The sequence below is a fragment of the Microtus ochrogaster genome, chromosome 18 (assembly GCF_000317375.1).
Source record: "Microtus ochrogaster isolate Prairie Vole_2 chromosome 18, MicOch1.0, whole genome shotgun sequence".
In the NCBI taxonomy this organism is placed as follows: domain Eukaryota; kingdom Metazoa; phylum Chordata; class Mammalia; order Rodentia; family Cricetidae; genus Microtus; species Microtus ochrogaster.
In genome coordinates this window covers 47,863,756-47,882,031 of record NC_022020.1, presented here as the reverse complement: position 1 = coordinate 47,882,031, position 18,276 = coordinate 47,863,756, and positions in this window count along the sequence as shown.

Sequence of the window (18,276 nt, the reverse complement as noted above, 5' to 3'; positions counted from 1 at the left end):
ATGTGTATATGCATATTTTTTGAGATGCTGTGTCATACAACCTAGCATGACCTCAACTATAGCCAAGCCAGGCCTTGAACTCCTGATCCTTTAGCTCTACCTCCAATGTTCTTAGACGACGAGGATGCATCACCAAGCTCTTTCTCATTTGGTGGCTGTTTATTGTGCAGAACTGTTTGATATAAATGGTTCTCTTAACGAGTTTTGTTTGGGCTGCCTGTGCTTCTGATGCCATACCTAAAGATTTATTGCCACGTCATTTGTTGTTTGAAACTATTCTTCAAGGAAAACAAGATAATTTAATCAATGTTCAATCTAAAATTATGATAAATTGACGCTTATGAGACAAGAGCAAAGATCCCTGCATCCCCTTCCCATCTCCCACTAGATGAGGCTCAGTTTTCTCAGTAATAAACAGCAGTTTGGGGTCCTAACCTTTAGAACCTTTCAAATGACAACATTATTCTAATTTCTAAAATATATAAAGAAGTATTTTAGAAATCAATACTCTAGAAAGCATTGAAAGAACTGCTGTGTAACAAATTTTTCATGGGGAAATACAACATACACATCTACCCACCCCAAAGAGAAACCTAATGACAACCCAAAGTACAGATACCACAAAAGTCCAACTTGGTTTACCCAGCCTATGCCCAAGCATTCCCAGAAACTGAGTAAGCTTTACCTGTTGAACAGCCTGTTCTACTGCTAGATACCCAAAGACAGCATAACCTTTACTCCATTCAAGGAGATAAAATATGCTTTACAGTGATTTCTACAATCAGTGAGCACCGATTCTATCTCCAAGGAACCCAAAATGATGTGAGCAGCTTAGCTCAACTTCACGCTCTCCACCGTGATGCTCTTACCGCAGCCTAAAACCAATCGGATCCAGCCAAGCATGGACCACCACCACAGTGGGGAGATATTGCAGGCATGTTGTCAGAGCACTGACACAGCGAATATATGTAAAAACCGTCATTATTCAAACCTAGATCTTTGTCTCCAAAGCCTGTATGTTTGACTTCATCACACTACTTCCTGCAGTGGGTTGTGGGAAAGGATGGAGAGGCAGACAACACTTAGAAAGACAAACAGGGGTGTGTATTGGGGGAACATAAGACAGCTTTGTGAGCTTAAGACAACCTGCTAAAGCGGCCTGGGAGAGAGAAGGGCCCATTCTGGACCAGCCTACCCAGAGACTTGGCTGCTTGGGGCTCCCTTGTCCATTCCAGGTTTCTTCTCAAGCCTGTCACCTTTTACCTGCGACAGGTCTCAGGAACCGAAAAGTGTCTTTCAAACACCAAGAAATTACACTGTCCCAATTCATGGCCCAAATCAGGCCATGGGGTTTTTGTAAAACAGATGTCCTAGACTCAGCTTTGTGTTTAACCCCTGGCTTCACAGACAGCTCAGCTGTAACAGAACATCCCTCTATACTTAGACCCTGAACCACAGAAGCCACTTTGGATAGAATAAGGAGCCGCTGTCTGTACAAGACCTGAGGTTCCAGCACGTTCTCTTCCACGCAGCCAAAGCGATCTTACTGAAAGGGCAAACCCAATCTCATCACTTCACCTGCTTATATTTGAAACGCTCCTGTTCTCTCTTAGTCTGTAATTCAATCTAATTCTTTCCATGCACCTCCCCACTTCTTACCAGGCCCTTGGGATCTGCAGCGCTCTGCCTCAGTCCCTTGCTCCTGCCTTCTTGCCTCGGATTCTACCCAGCATCCATTCTTTCCCCTGGTCCCTGGACTAACTCCTCCTCTTCGTTTAGGTCTCCATCTAAACCCACCAACAGCCCTAAGTCAGGGTGTGCTGCCTTGGTTGAAGTCCCCAAAGCCTCTCCCTTTCTAAACAACACAATTTCACTCATTGATTTCAAGCCAAAATGCCCTGGTTAAGGGTGAGTTCAATCAAAGCAATGGCTGCGTATGTTATGCTCTCCCCAGGACCACAGTCAGCCTGGAGTAATATCTGAGGACTCTGTAGGCAAGCCTTTCCAGTCAGCCACTCTCTCTAGTTAGCCTATGCTCAGCCTCAGTTCCACGAACGGAATGGTAAAACGAGGGAGCAGGGCTCAGTAACCTTAGCTGACTCTCAAGCTTCTAATGCTCTAGGTTAAGCTACTCAAGAACATGCACAAAGAGCTTCTGCCTTCAGCAAATACTTCTTAAAGAAATACCCCTGCACAGGAAGACCCTGGGAATACAACTCCCTCCAGGGGTGTAGGCTGTGTTTACAAAACAAACCAAAGAAATCATCATAAATCATTCCAAGTGGAGCTGCCTGGGTTGAGGCAACAAGACAAAAATACCACTGGGCACAACTCCTCTCAGGGCCCCCACCCGGCTTAGGAGGAACGAGGCCAGCCAGCACTAGGCAGCTAGCTTCTGTCGCCAAAATGTCCCAGCCTGGCTGAGACCCTCACGGACTCATTTCTATCCCTCAGATTTTTAATTCCTCCTTGGACCTTACTCTTTGCTGGTGTCTTGGGAAGGGGAAATGACCCACATGGACATGGATGTTAGTTCCCAGTTGCTGCTCCCTAAGATGCATGTAGCCCTCTGTAAACGCTTCCCTTGTTCTAATCTGTAGTCTTGTCTCCCCACTACAGGAGTCGAACACGGACTCCAAAGCACAGAGGTGCACGCTTCAAAACTTTAAAGGGCCCTACAGATGTAGGAATCACTTCAGGTCATTGCTTTCAACTTGCTCACTGGCTAGCCTTACTCCCCCAGGTTACTAGAATGGACATCCTAGAGCCTCAGTGTTTTTATTACATTTATATTTATTTATGAACAGAGTGGTTAATTTCTGTTAACTTGACACAAGCCTGGACTATCTGGGAAGAGGGAACTTCAATTTAGAAAATGCCTCTATTAGATTGGCCTGAAGGTTTGTTTGTGGGGCATTTTCTTGATTAGAGATTGATATAGGAGAACCGAGATGAGTGTGGGCAGTGCCATCACCTGCTGAGGGATGGCTGTTTGTTCGTTCCCAGCTGCTCCAGCCTGAAATAATCATTCAGAAACTATGCTATTTGCAATACTGTTTGGCCAATAGCTTGAGTGTATTGCTAGCTAGCTCTAGAATTAACCCATTTCTATTATTTTATATTTTACCACGAGGCTCATGACCTACCAGCAAGGTTCTCTAACTGGCAGCTTGCATCTTTCCCCTCTGGCAGCTACACGGCATCTCTCTGACTCCCCCTTTATATCTCTCTCTTTATATCTCTTTCAGCCTGGCTTTACTCTGCTAAGCTGTTGGCGGAAAGCAGCCTCTTTATTACCCAATAAAAGCAACACCTATAAAGAAGGACTTCCCATACCGACCACCCCTGGGAAGGTGGTCCTTGGTGTAAGGAAACTAAGCTGAGCAATCCATGGACAGCAAGTCAGTAGACAGTGTTCCCTCTGCATCAGTCCCTGGCATCAGTTCCTGCCTTGAATTCCTGCCCTGACTTCCCTCAGTAATGGATTGTGACATTAAACTGTAAGCCAAATAAATCCTTTCCTCTTCAAGTTGCTTTTGGTCATGGTGTTTATCACAGCAATAAAAACCAAAGTAGAACCCATAACTTGGGACAGTCAGTTATCTTCTTCCACCATGTGGTTCCCAGCGATCAAACTCAGGTAGTAGGGCTTGGTGGCACATACCTTAACACACTGAGCCATCTCACCAGCCTGAGCCTTTGTATTCTGTCTCCTGCTAGGGACTGGAAAGCTTGGCACCAGGTCAGAAAATCTCAGACATCTGAGTATGTGGTAGCAGAATCAGCCTAGACTGGCTCGGCTTGCCTTCAAACAGGTGAATTCCATCCTTACATCATCCTTGAGGTAGGACCAGGTGTCTTCACTCTAGAGGAGACCCAAGAGTTGCTGAAGGACAAAAAAAGCCCGGGTATCTATGACCTCGTGGTTTCCAGTTATGGTGGCTCTAAGGACTCAGATTTTGTGTTTTATTGCCACATAGGTGTTGGTTTAGATTCTCTTACCAGCTTAACTTTCCTCTCAGAGCTCACCCATTTCAGTATTAAAGATGTTAATAACAGAATATAAAGCTTTTTTCTGTGTAGATGTCACGTGTCACATTGTCTTAGTCACCTCCCTGTTGCTGGGATAAAATGCTACAGCCAGGGCATTGCAGAAGAACGGGTGTGTTTGGGCTGATAGTGTCAGAGGTAAGTGTCCACGATGGCAGAGCAGAGCCAGAGCAGCTGGACCTGGAAGCTGAGAGCCTACTTCTGGAACTGCAAGCAGTAAAACAGAGGGAATTAGTTGTGGGTTGCGTATTTTAAACTCTCAAAGCCCGCCCCCAATGACCTACTTCCTTTAAGGTCACAACTCCCAACCCTCCACAAGTAGCACCACCTACTGGGGACCAAGTATTATCATATCTGAATCTATGGGAGACATTTTCATCTAAAGCACCGCAGGCATTCAAAAACAGTGATGTTGCTACTGTCACTAGTAATGTTGTGTTTTCATTCCAGGGCTAGCATACATCGGCCACATTCTCTAGTCTTAGCCAAATCCCACGAGTTTCTCTCCATATCCCCTTCTGCCTGGCCTTTACCTTTCTTTCATGTCTCTCATTCTCTAGCAACTCCAAGGCAAGCATGTTCAAATTTACCTTCAACTTGCTTTATTTTATTCAGTATTAATTCAGGACATAACCCTTGGAAACAAAAGCTTTAAATAAAAAAAATGGGGGGCAAAGAGGTAGCCTCTTGATTTAAAAGTATTAGAAACTTTGGTACCATTATGGGGACCCCTGGATATGAAGGCCATGTGGCAAAGGAAATTAATATCTGGGCTATTTGGAATGGAGATTTTCAGCCTTGGCTCTGCTTCTTATATGAGACTGACTTTGAATTATTTAACATTTCCAGATTTTCAATACTTCTAGCTTTAGAACCAAAACATCGGTTTTGATTTGTAGTCCCTAGGAAAATGCTTTCTTCTACCAATTTTTGCAGAATCCCAATTATACAACATTTAATAGAGTCCTGATATTAGATACAGAAAAGATAGAGCAAGCTCTTGGCTGCTTTTCTTCCTAGGCTTCAAGAGGTCTTGCCCTGCCCTCTCTCCCTGGGGCAGTCTAGAAGCTTCCATCCACAGATATCCACACATCTTCTTTCCCAGATTCCTCTGTAGACAGGAAAAATAACTAGTCCTTCCTCATGGGCTTAGTTACAAGAATTAGCTGAATCGGCATGGGTAAAGCCCTGGCAGAGTGCTTGGGACCTACCAGACATTGCTATTATGACTTGCAGCCCTGGGTGGAAAGGGATCCCCCAGCAAGGACTCTGATTTCACAGGGGCACCATGGATGCTCACATATGGAGAGCACACCACTCACTGCCAAAGCCTGGTTTGATGTTTTCTCACCAGACAGGCAAATTCTATTGGAAGGGTGTGTTTCGTGAAGCAGCACCTCTGAGACTCCTTGATTCAGTTCTGGCAGACCTTTCTAGGAGTTTCCGTTCTCTGTGCCATTGCTGGGTCTGAGAAAGCAAACAGATTGATGCTAGCCTATTGGCCTTTCGTAGTTGGTGACCCCATGCATTCATTCTTCCAACTAAAATGTATTACAGACCTACTGTGAACCAGACAACATGCTGAGGACATAGTAACAATCAAGAAGGGCTAGGCTCAGCCCTGGGGACTTTGTCCTCTAGGGGAGTATTGATAAGACACAATGTACTAATTATATGGAAAGAACGATCCACCGGAGTTGAAGTCGGGAGTTGGAATAGCAAACCAGAACACAGAAAGTAAATACAACCTCTTCAGGACTGGCTTTAAAGACAAGTGAGATCGCCATCCCCGGCACAGTGGGGCCTAAGGGAATGGTGCGTTCAGATGTATTTATCTAAGGGATTCCAAAGACACTGCTGTTTGCTTCTATTAATTTGTTCCTGGGAGGGCATGCACTACTCTTTTGGGATCCAACATTTTCCTAAATAGGCTCTTTTATAAACAATTATTATAGGAACATTTGGCATAAGCACATCTTAGACTGATGTTAGCATTAATCTTCTCTTCATGACTAATACGCCAGCGTCAAGGACTTTTCATTCTGGGAAGTGAATTTGAAAAAAAAATACTCTAATTTCACTGGAAAAACATCGAACTCAATTCCCAAAGCTCAGGAAAGAGGTAACAACTGAGGAAGTCCCAAACCAGAACGCTAGGCTCTTACTGATTGAGCTTCTCTCGCTAAGGCACTTTTGCCTTTTTTCCTGAAGCGGAGGCTCCGACACCTACTACAGAACAGGAATATAATGTCAGATGTGACCTGCAGACTTAACATGTACAGGAAGCACTTCTGTTTATATTAATAACTTCCGGACTTTGTTCTTTCTTTTCCTTGCCCCGAAGCATAATAAAAAGAGAGTCGTTGGATCATTCTCATGGTTCCTGTCTGTTTAGCTGGAAGATGGAAAGACAAATATCTCGCAGTGGCTTTACCGTACTCTTGGAATTACAGTGTCATCAAGGACCCTCTGGAACAATCTGTCTGCAAAGTCCATTCGGACAAACAGCCTTCCCGGCTGCCCCTAAACCCCAAGTGGGCCACTAGTCACTTGTGTCTCCGTCCAGACAGCTTGTTCTACCCCAGACAGGCAAGAACTTAGAGTGTATGCTGATAGACTCCCTAGGAACTCCCCCAAATCCATCCTTCTTCCCATGCCCTACCTCCTTCCACTCCACCTATCCAGAGCAATGGTTCCTAACCCCCCCCCCACTGCTTTTTCCCTTCTGAATCTACGTATCACCTTTGCCACTTTAGTTTGGTTAAATCTATATGCACTGGGAAATTTTATGTTTATAAAAAGCCCATGAGATGGGTTGGAAAGATGACTCAGCAGTTGAAAGCAGGCTTACTGCTCTTGTAGAGGACCTAAGTACAGTTCAACACCCAGGTCAGTTAGCTCACAACTGCCCGTAACTCCAGCTCTAAGATATCTGATGGCCTCTTCTAGATTCCATGGGTCCTTGCATCCACAGGTACACAAACCCACACATAAACCCATAATTAAAAATAAATAAATCTTTTAAAAACTACCAGAGAACAAATGCCCCATAGGAGATAAAATGAGCCATGTGGATGATTTCAGTATAAAAGGAACTTTAATATTGTATTTAATATTTGATTTATAGTGATAGGAAGAGTTTTTTTAAGTACTTTCTGGGGTTTTTTTTTTTTTGCCCTAATTTTCTTTCTTCCCTCTGTCCTTCCCTCTCTTTTCCTTTCCCTCTCCTCCTCCTGCCCTTGCCTCATCCCTCCCAGCTCCTTCCCTCACCCACATCGCCTTCTCTCTCATGCTCCCCTTACCCAGCCCTTCCCGCCCCTCCCTGCAGCTTCTCCAGCCTTGAGTCCTGGGAGTTTGCTCCCACATTTACTTGGTCACTGCTCCCACCAGAGCCCACATTGGAGAGACGGAGCCAGTGCCAACCAGGTACTTGACTTTAGAGTATTTCTGGGTCTTGAATTTACATTTGTTCGGCCACTAGCCATCGCTTCTGAAGACTGGAAGAGATCCAGAATCCCCAAGGACTAGGAAAAGATAAATGTTCTTCTGACCATCTTTGCTAAAAGGAGAGATAGAATGGCTGTAGGCACGTTAAGCTGTTCTTTTAATATCTGGGCAGTGCTCCACTACATTCCCTCATGGTCTGCATGTACCAGAAGGACTCAGGCAGCCCGTGTTCCTCCCATCCTTCATCTGTCCCAATCTGAATCTGGCATTGCACCCTAACACTCAATGACTCTCTCCCTCCTGGGACGGGTTCTGAGCCTGTACGGAATACAGACTGGATCCCAATCCTCTCCCCCATCGCAACCCCATGACACAGGGCCAGGAGCAAAGGATTGGGATTCAGACAGAAGCAGGCTTCACTACTGGGCTGGCCACCTTGCTTCTGTTATTTTATGGGGTTGCTCTTTCCCCATGTCCCTCTGCCAGTTCTCAGTTAACAACTCTTCGTTGAAGACTTTCTATATTCTGAGTACTGAGGAGGAGTTGGGGATGAACTGGTGAAACCTTTACACACTAACAGCTGGGAATATGCATGATGGCTAACAACCGAAATTACCGGAAAACCATACCGATGAGACGATGAGTCCTGTGAAGACAGCACACAGGAGGTCAGGCAAGCGACAGTCAGAACAGCCCACATCCACACAGAGATTAGAGATGGATTCCCCAGTCTTTCTCAGCCTCCGCACTGTCGTCATGCTAAGGCCAGTATTGTTGCTGAGAAGGACTTCCCTGTGCATTGCATGTTTAACGGCAGGCCTGGTCTCCATCCCCACCCACACTTACTGTGACAACCCAAATGTCTGCAAATATTGTTAATGCTTTCTGGAAGAGGGGGTAAGGGAGCAGGACCACCCCAGGTGAGGGTTGCCATGCTTGAGACTGTGTCTCTCCACGGCTACTTGCTTCTGGTGGTGACTTTGACTACAGTTCCTGAACTTTGGCTTCCGCCAAAGGGGAAGATTGTCTGCAACGTCTTATGGTGTCTTTAAGAAGAATAGGTAAAGACACAATGAGCCACAGTAAGGTGGTCACGGTGTATTTGTTGTCACTGGTCTGTCTTGCTAAAAGGCTACTGGCCCCTTGGTGACAAAAAGGAGCTAAAAGTCACATATCCACCAAATCCAGAGGAGATTCCTTCAAAATCGTTCAACCTCTGAAGTTAAAAAAAAAAAAGTCAAAGAACTCTCTGCCACAGAATAACCCAAGGAGATAATAAGTGCCAAAAGAAAGGCTGCGACTTTGAATTGGCCCCAGAGAGTCCCCATCCAGTCATTCAGTCGGAGTTACTGTCTGATTACAACTCGGCTTCTAATGGAGAAGGAAGCAGCCGTTCCCGCGAGCTCAGAGAAGCGGTAGGAAAGCATAGCCCCCGTGGGGCGTGGCTGACGAAAGATGGTATTGCCGAGGTCTTCCTCTTTACCCCCTGAACAATTGAAATGGCCTTTCCTTTTCCCGTTTGGCTGGTTTGAAGCCCCCAATTCTCTCTGGCACGTCAGATCTTACGTCCCTGTAGCCTTTGAGGCCCAGCCAATGACTGAAGGACGGTCACTTTCAACATTCCGTGTCAACCTGGGGTGAGTAGGCTAGTACATGTTGCCTCTTTGGGACTTCCTACGCACCGTAGAGGGAACAGTTTCTGTACCTGGACTTAAAGGAAATGACCGTGTCATCCGGCCCCCTTGTCCACTGTTCTCCCTGCCCATCTCTACCTTCTCCCTCTAACGTCCTCCCTTATCTTTCCAGAGCTCTGAGTAATTCCTCCCTGGAACAGACGAAAACAAATCCAGAAGGGTATCTACGGAGCCGGTTTCCTTTCCTTAGACATTATTTCCAGCACCTTCTAAGACCTTGCCTGCCCTTGTGCCTGGAATCCCTACCTGCCTGAGTTTCCCCTCTGCTTCCAGATCCTGTGTTGAGCATTTTTTGGCCAGAGCAGATAAGCTTTGATTTAATACAAGATTTTTTTAAAAGTATTTCCTGAGAAAGTGTATGCACGTATGAGAGTCTATTTGGGGTACCCTGGAGGCTACAAAACAGAACAAGGCACGCAGGCCTACATGACTGACACAGAAGTACCCAGTAAATGTGTGTTGGAGGTGACCATGTCCCAGAGGGACAGCTGAAAGAACAGCCACCTGCTAAACACCTGTCCGATGCCAGGATCTTACAAGATAGTCTAGGTGCAAAGGTGACAAGCAATGAGCCCATGGAAATGCTGAGGCCCAGTGCAGGCCGAGAGCTCCAGCCACAGAAGGCTCGATGTCATTTGACAAGGTGGAAAGAGAAGTCATGAAAAAACAAGGGCAGATAGAAATAGAAAAGAAATCTCAGATACCTGGGGTGAAGGAAGGTATGAGTTCTGCCCGAAACCAGAGCGACTGTGCATGGCTTAAATGTCAAAAGGTCAGCAGTGGTGGAGCAGGCAAGAACAGAGGGGTGAGGGCTGAAAGTGGGGGGTCTGCACAGTGGACACAGAAAGGAGCTACACAGCTGCTAGCTCCTCCAGGTCTCCCCAGCTGGAGAGATCTGCCTGCCCTGCCCTGAATCTCTTGCGGGACTGGAGCATAGGACCCTGTGAATGGCTGGGCCACACTGACCCTTTCCAGTGACAGTAAGGTCTCACCAGGGTGTCTGAGAGCCCATCAGTCCTGCTCGTCTTCTTGTTCCTTCCAGCCCTGCATCCTTCCTTTTCCTTTCTTAAATACTTAGCACTGGAAACACCTTACAGCTCCCATTGTAGTGATTGTTTCCAATCCTGCCCACACCAGCCTCAGAAAGCAAGCTGCAGACTAGGCTCTGTTCTGTGTCCGGCATAGTTTGGTCCTTTTCCGTCACAACCCAGCCATTCCTGAGGGAGTGTGTCCAGAGTCTAACAGTCTCGGGTACCAGACAGGCTCCCCAGGCCGTGGATTGAGCAGCCACTAGAGAACTGATAAAGCTGCTTCTACTTTTCTCTCCTTGAACTGCTGTTAGGGGAGAACCTTTCTTCAGCTTGCAGATGTTTCTACATCAGCCGTTCTCACCCGTTCTAATGCTGCGCCTCTTTAACACAGTTCCCCACGTTGTGGTGATCCCTAACCATAAAATTATTCTATTACTACTTCATAACTGTAATTTTACTACTGTTATGAATCGTAATGTAAATATCTGTGTTTTCCAAGGGTCTCAGGTGACCCCTGTGAAAGGGTCATGTGATCCCCACTCCCCAAAGGGTTGCCAGCCACAGGTCGAAAACTGTTGTTGCTCATGGAAGAAATCCATCAGGGCTTATTAGGAAAACACGTGATACCTTTCTCCCAGGAGTCCTTCTCAGAGGAGGAAGAGGCCTTATCTGATTGGTCTGTTCAGAACAAGAGGTTCTAGGCTTTCCTTCTCTTTTCCAAGGACGGGCTACCCGAATAAAGGAGGTCACTTCCTTGTCTACGCTCAGAGCCGTGCTGATCAGTTCTGAGCTTGTCTGGTGTTGCCTTCCAGAAGTGGATTAGAACCACTCACAAACCATTTGGCTCCACACTGGGCAGCTTTAATCAGTAATTATGAGAACAAGAATCAGTAATTAGGAGAACTGACTCCTTTCACTCCTGTTAGTGCAGAGAGAAGGGATTTTATATCTCAAGTCCTCTGAAATGCTCTGGTAGCTTAAAAAGCCTCACTATAACAACTTCTCAGTACTCAAAACCATCTGTTAAATAAATAAATAAATAAAAATAAAATGGTCAAGTGAAGGTATATTGTTTTGCCTAAAAGACATAGCCACATGCACAGGAATTTTATCTATATAATTTTACACAGTAATATTTTTCACACAAACTCACATTCAGATGATATACGGAAGCCTTGGGCACGGATCTGTGGACAGAATGATTTAATGGTTGTTTTAAATCGTGTGAAAGAATATTGCCTCTGTGGTGAGCCACAGTGTTTTTATGCAGGGGAGAAACCAATGAACCTAACCTCAGGACATCTTACATTAGGAGCTTAGCTGAATAGATTCAGTGCAAGGGCTGTAAGGCTTCTAAAATTAACAAGACTCTTTTTCCCTGTGTAGGTGAAGTTGGGAGTTAATAACGAGCTTGGACACTGGAGCTTAGGGCATCACAGAGCTGTCCCTGCCCTGAGAGACCAATAAACTGTCAAAACAACTCTATGATGGCCATTTTAACTGTCAAATGACTCTAGCACCAGGCATGCTGTCCATGGAAGTCTTAGGAGACCTGCTCTGGTTTGCTTTCTATTGGTGTGTTAAAGATCATGCCCAAAAGCAGTTTGGGATGGGGAAAGGGTTCATTTCACCTTACAGTTTACAGTCCTACATTCAGAGAAATCTGGTGGTTTGGAAGAAAATGGCCCCCAAAGGAATGTCACTAGTAGGACATGTGGCCTTGTGGGAGGGGTGTGGCCTTGTTGGAGGAAGTGTGTCACTGTGGAAGTAGCCTTTGAGTTCTCATACCCAGTGAGACAGACTTCTTCCTGTTGCCTATGGGTCAAGATAGAGAATTCTCAGCTTCTCCTCCAGCACCATGTCTGCCTGCATACCACCATGAAGAAAATGGTCTAAACCTCTGAAAATGTAAGCCACTCCAACTAAATGATTTTCCTTTATAAGAGTTGCTGTGGTCATGGTGTCTTTTCACAGTGATAGAAATTCCAGCTAAGACAAGAAGTTAAGGAAAGAACTCAAGGTAGGAACATGGAGGTAGGAACTGAAGCTGGGGCCATGGAGGAATGCTGCCTACTGGTTTACTCCTCATGGCTTGCTCTGCTTGTTTTTTCTTATACCACACAGACCGCCTGCCAGGCGTGGCTCTGCCCACAGTGGACTGGGCCTTCTCACATCAATCACTAATGGAGAAAACACCCCCAAAGGCTTGCCTACAAAACATATGGTGGAAACAATTTCTCAGTTAGACACATGACTCTAGCTTGTGTCAAGTTGGCAAAAAAAGCTAACCTGCACATAAATTCAGTGTGGTATTTTCCTTTAAGTCATGCATCATCGTTTATAAGTATTATTGCCTATAGTAGGAATAAGCATTTTTTATTGTTTCCATATTCCATATTTAATATAGAGGTGCTATAATTATCCACATTTAAGGATCATGACCCTGAGATCCAGATAGCTTAGGCAATTTTTCCAGGCTACTACAGCTGGTAAGGGTGGCTTAGAGCTCGATTGCCAACATTCAACCCAACCCACCTGCCCCATGGTTTTACCAGCTTCTAAGTCTGAATAAGATGAGCTAGGATACTGCGCATTAAGTGCTCTGGTCGGAAACTTCATGTATTTGCTCCATTTCATGGAGCCCTAGTTGTCCATCATAAGACTTAGTGGGACAAAATGCAAAGGGGATATGTAAAGCTTTTGACCCCTTTAGAAAATACTCGAACACCTTGATCCCAGGTCATGGTCTCTGATCACCAGCATCCTCAATACTCCTTCAAGTCTCCAGGCCTGCCCAGATGTGATACGTGACCAGTCTTTAGATAAATTAATCACAGAATTCTACTAGACCTTCTAAAAAAAAATGCCACTATTCTTCAAAGTATTTGGTAGCATGGAAGAGGAAGGAACACTGCCACACTTGAGATTCTATGAGCCCAAGCATAATGCACTGCTGGAGAAAAGAAAAGAGAAAGTGAAATGTCACCCCCACTTCTCTCTCAGCCCTTCCTTCCAGGGCCCCAGCTCCCAGGGCAGATTCCTCCCTTCTGGGTTCTGTTCACACATTTGTCCCCGGTCTTCTGGCTGTTCAGGTGTTGCTCCGTGTTTCATAGTCTCTGGGTTGCATCATTTCCTGTGGGGCTTCAATCCCTTGCTGAACACACCCCTGCACTGGTGTCCTTGTTTGAAGGTGTGTTGTGTTTTGCTAAATTATTTCTCATGGCACACAGTTAGTATAAAATATCCCATGGGCACACATCTGAAATGATCAACTTAAAAAGAGGAGAATGTTGTGGGAACTCCTGGAGACTTGAAGACCTGATAGGATGGGATGTCGTGGGGAGGAGGCCTGTTTCCAAAGCATGCAGGATCTCCTACGGCACACCCTTCGTGACTCAGTTTCCTCTTACTAGGCCAATTCTGGGCTTCCCACTTCCTCCAAAAGGCACAACCCTTTCAAAGCATGGATGCTTGGAAAATACTCAGGCCAGACCCGAACCATAGCATCTTAAATAGTCAACATTAAAGAAATTAGTCAGAAAACTATGCAGCCATTTTAAAAATTAACATAAATTAATCTAAATCCATGTATACCAACATGGAAGCTACTTCATGGAAAGAAGTCACAGAAAAATACTACTAAAAAGTTCAACTTGTATTCATTTTTAACCTCAAATACATTCTATGTATTTCTATAGTTTTAGACAACTAGGCAAGGGAATATATCACTAGAATTCTAGGACTGTGAAGATAGAGGCAGAAGGATAAGAATTTCAAGGCCAGTGTTTGCTACTCAGTGAAGTTAAGATCGACCTGGCCTATATGAGACCCTATCTTGAAAAAAATCTAATATATGAATACATATTTCATGGAAAGATTTACAATATGTCAATAGCATCATTACAGAAATGGAATAAGGAGACGATGCTAAAATAAAACATTAAATACTTAAAACCTTTACCATATTATTTTTTAAAAATGCATATTGCATATATAAGGAAATTAATTTCATAATGCAATAAAATAACAACAAAAGACAATAAGCCTAGAAGGTCGATTGTGACTGCATTGCAAAGCATCAGTCATTCCAAGTTGGGAGTTCATGCTTAAATTGGGGTGAGGGGCAGCAGGAAGAGTGGGGTGTGTGCATGAGCTGATCTAGACTGTGCTGTGTCCTAGGGTTGCCATGGAGTAAAGTAACCATAGAAACCAGACAGGGAGGTGCAGGATCTGCAGTGGGTGCCATGTGAGAATTGGTGATGGCTGGCATTTCTATCGCTGCTCCAGCCACACTGGCTTTTCCCATCCTCACGGCTGTAGCAGGTTCTCTGCTCCCCAAAGGTTTCACACACACACACCCCACACACACACACACACTTCCTTATTCCTAGGCCTTCTTTCTCACCCCTCCCATCTTCATGACAATTACAGGTCACCCAGGCCCTCCCTCACCCACCTTTCCCAGTAGATCCTGTCCCCAGTGCACAGCACACTGTTGGTTTTTTGTTTGTTTGTTTTAACAATACTTGTTAGACTGTAATCACTAAACTTTTTGTCTACTTATTAGTTTTCAAAGTACAGAAACCTTACGAAGCCAGGGGCCATGTTTGTAGGGTTCAGTGCTCTTTCCTCTAAAACCAGTGGAATTTCTCAACACACAGTAGAGGGGAAAGTAGCAATAGATATAACGGTCATAATAGTCACAGAAATAGTTGCTGCTCACTGTACACATCTCATGCCCATACATGTTTTCATGCATATGCTAACACACCCAAACATCCTGAGACCCTTTTAAGTAGGTATAATATTACCCATGGTACAGATGAAGATGCTGAGTCATAAGAGAGATGGAAAAAGCTTGACCAAGGTCACAGGACTGGTAGGTGTCAGAGCTGAGCGGCTGCTTTTGGGATAGCATCAACCCTCGCTGAAGGATTAACGAACTGTTAATGACTTGTAGTATTCCTGTTGTCCTTGCTCAGTTTAATTCCATCAATGGTGCAGTTTGTTTTAGGATAGAGGGGAATGATTAGCCTAATTGATGGTGCCCCGAGGGAGGTACTGGCTTAGGAGGAGAAGGCAGCCATTCTCTTCTGAGAGTCAGAGAGTGGACTCTGTAAGGGAGCTCCTGGCAGAGTGCGCTTGGCACAGATGTGGGGACTCACCCGGCTCCAGTCCACATTACCTGGGCCTTCAGAGACTTTTCTGGGCCAAGATCTATTATAGCCAGGGCTCCAAGTACACATTCTGGGAGCCACAGAGAACTGGCTGCTCCAGGACGGTGCTAAGAAGTAAGCAAAAAACAGCCCCTGACTCAGGCCAGGGCAATTACTGTCCAGTCACTGCCTTTAGAAACAAGAGCTTCCCGGGAGCCACACTGTTCCCTGGGTCCCTGTGAGGCGAGTTATAGCACTGTGCATGGCTGTGTCTACAGCGGTCAGGAGAAAAATATACCAGTGCTCCAAGAGTCAGATTCACCATGTTCTAATCTCTAGCCAGGCACCATGTGAGGGGCTTTTGGTAGACTCTCTCCTATAATTCTGGCGACAGAATTACAATGATTTTCTTCAACATTGATTCGGCTGATAAATATTTGTTGAGCACCCACTCTGTGAATGAGGTAAGCACTATTTTTAACTCTGTATTACACATGAGGAAAAAGAAACTCGGAGATTAAGTGACTGTCCAAGCACTTTTCCGATCCTTCCTGCCTCTGTCTGCCCAGTGCTCAGAACCCTTCACAACTGCTCACGATTGTCTCCTATGTTGGAGACCACCATTTATCTTTGTTGACTGTTGGCGACTGTATTGTAATTGCGGTTGGAAATTATTCAATAAGAGAATGGTGCCTGGCCTGCAATAAATGCTCCTTAAAATTAATACAAGCTACTCTGTATGTTATACTGTACACTTAGACATTCCAGTAGTTAATTTGTACCTACTAGTCAGGTGTCCATACTCGGTTATTTAGTTAAATGTATCTGGATGTGGTTAGGAAGCTATTTTCTCATAGATAAAATTAAGGTTCAAAAGCAGATTACTATCTGTCCCTACATGTCTGTTTCCAAAACAAAAAAAAAAAGGTGAAGATGCATTAACATCTCAATGAAACCATTATTTTGTACAATTAAACACACTAATAAAACAATTGACCGAAAAGAAAGTGAGTGTGCTTGGCATTTGCATGATGAATGTCAGATTGAATGGAGAGGCCATTGTTGGTCAGAGCCTTCCACAATTGTCCCTTTCTCACAGGCAACACTAGAAGTGATGAGGAAGGAGTACCTGTTGTGAGCCAATCCCAGGCTCCATTCAACCGCCTGCTGGTTAGAACCGGCCTCGTTCTCAGGCTTCAATTTTTATCCTTACGAAAAGGGAAGGCTGTTATCAAAATCAAAATGAAACCCAGGGCACGCTATGATATTCTGGGTTTTTTTAGCTCTAAGTAAGAGCAGTCCAGGCTGCTGAGTAAACAGAAGCATTTTCTGGGCTCAGAGTCAGAGTAGCGTCAACCCCTGGAGCCAGGATGGCTTAGGGTCAGCCCCCATGCACCTCCTGCTGCTGAGAGGGAGCCTGTGATGGTGGGAGAGGATGGGATGGCTGGTCCAAGGCCATCTCCTGACCTTCTAAAATGCCTAGTCTTTTTGCTTTCTGAAACAGCCCTGCAAGGCTGGCAGGCTGGGGGCAGTAGTGACGCACACCCCCTGTCACTAAGACCCCCCCACCGCCACCTCAGGGTAAAGTTGAGGCAGAACCCGTCCCAGCTAGAAATCATGTCCTCATACTACTAAGGTCACAGGCGACCACAGCTTAGCTTTGTGATCCAAGGCCAAGAGAGCAAAATGGTACTGGCCTCCTCCGTGGCTCAGTCCCTCTCACCGCAGGAGACACAGAAGACTGGAAGGAGAAACTAAGGGAGAAAACAGGAAGTAACAGAGATTCCAGCCCTAGTTACAGCTGCAGGCAGAGCTGTGTGACATTCGTCAGCTATCTTTTGGGTCCCAAGTGTCATGCATCACTTTTCCCATTATCCTACGGTTTGGGGAACAATGAGTGCATTTTCTATGACTAAACTCAGCCACTAATTCACCCTGTGACAGCCAGCCACTGAGACTTCCAAGTCTCCATTTTTTTTCCTCTTCCACACTTTGTCAAACACAGGGGTTCCTCAACTCCAATATTAGGCTCCCAGGCTGGTGATTTTGCTACAGGTGAGTCACCAGCTGCTGGTATCGACTAGAGGCATTTCTTTGCTTCTATTTATTTCAAAACTAAATACTTTATTGCCATGTAAATATAAAAAAAGAAAGAGAGAGAGAGAAATAAAAAAAACCATAGCCTTTTGTATTCATAGTAAATACATAGTTAAAGTTAGGAAAAAAACCTCACAGCCTACAAACTTCCTTCATTCTGTCTTCTGGAGACAGTGTCCAGATGATCTTTAAAGACAGCATCCATCTGTTTCACCTACTATGAGCATCCATCTGAATTACCCTACTCTAAGCATCTTGGCTGGTCTCCAGTCATATGGTTCACTTCTGCAGACTTCCCGTCCCCTGTGTTAAACCAGTTCCCACTACACAATCCCTGACGGGTTTCTCCTTACATCTTGTGAAGTCTGCTTTCCCTGCTGAAGGCAGAGGCTAGGTGTATAGGTCATTACTAAGTTCAAGGATGGCATTCATTCCATAAGGATTACTCTTAACCACGTCTCCTGACCACAACATCTCACCAAGACTTAGACTTTGTACATTCAGAAGGAAATAAATCTTTACCCAGTAAGAAAAAAAAGATCTGACCAAAACAATGTTAAAAGAAAAAATGGGAAGGGAAAAGTGGAAGAGACAGAGTGCAGAGTCTCAGAAGGGCTGCGGTGGAAGACTTGGTCAGCTAGAAGGAAGAAAAGAAGCCATCCAACATGGTTTCCACGTGGTTACAGTAACTGCTGATGCTTATTTAGAGGCATCATCATGGTGAGCGTTTTTTAAGCTCGATTACATTTAATTCCTACAATCATTATTACTCCCATTTTGCATGTGAAGAAATTGAGACTA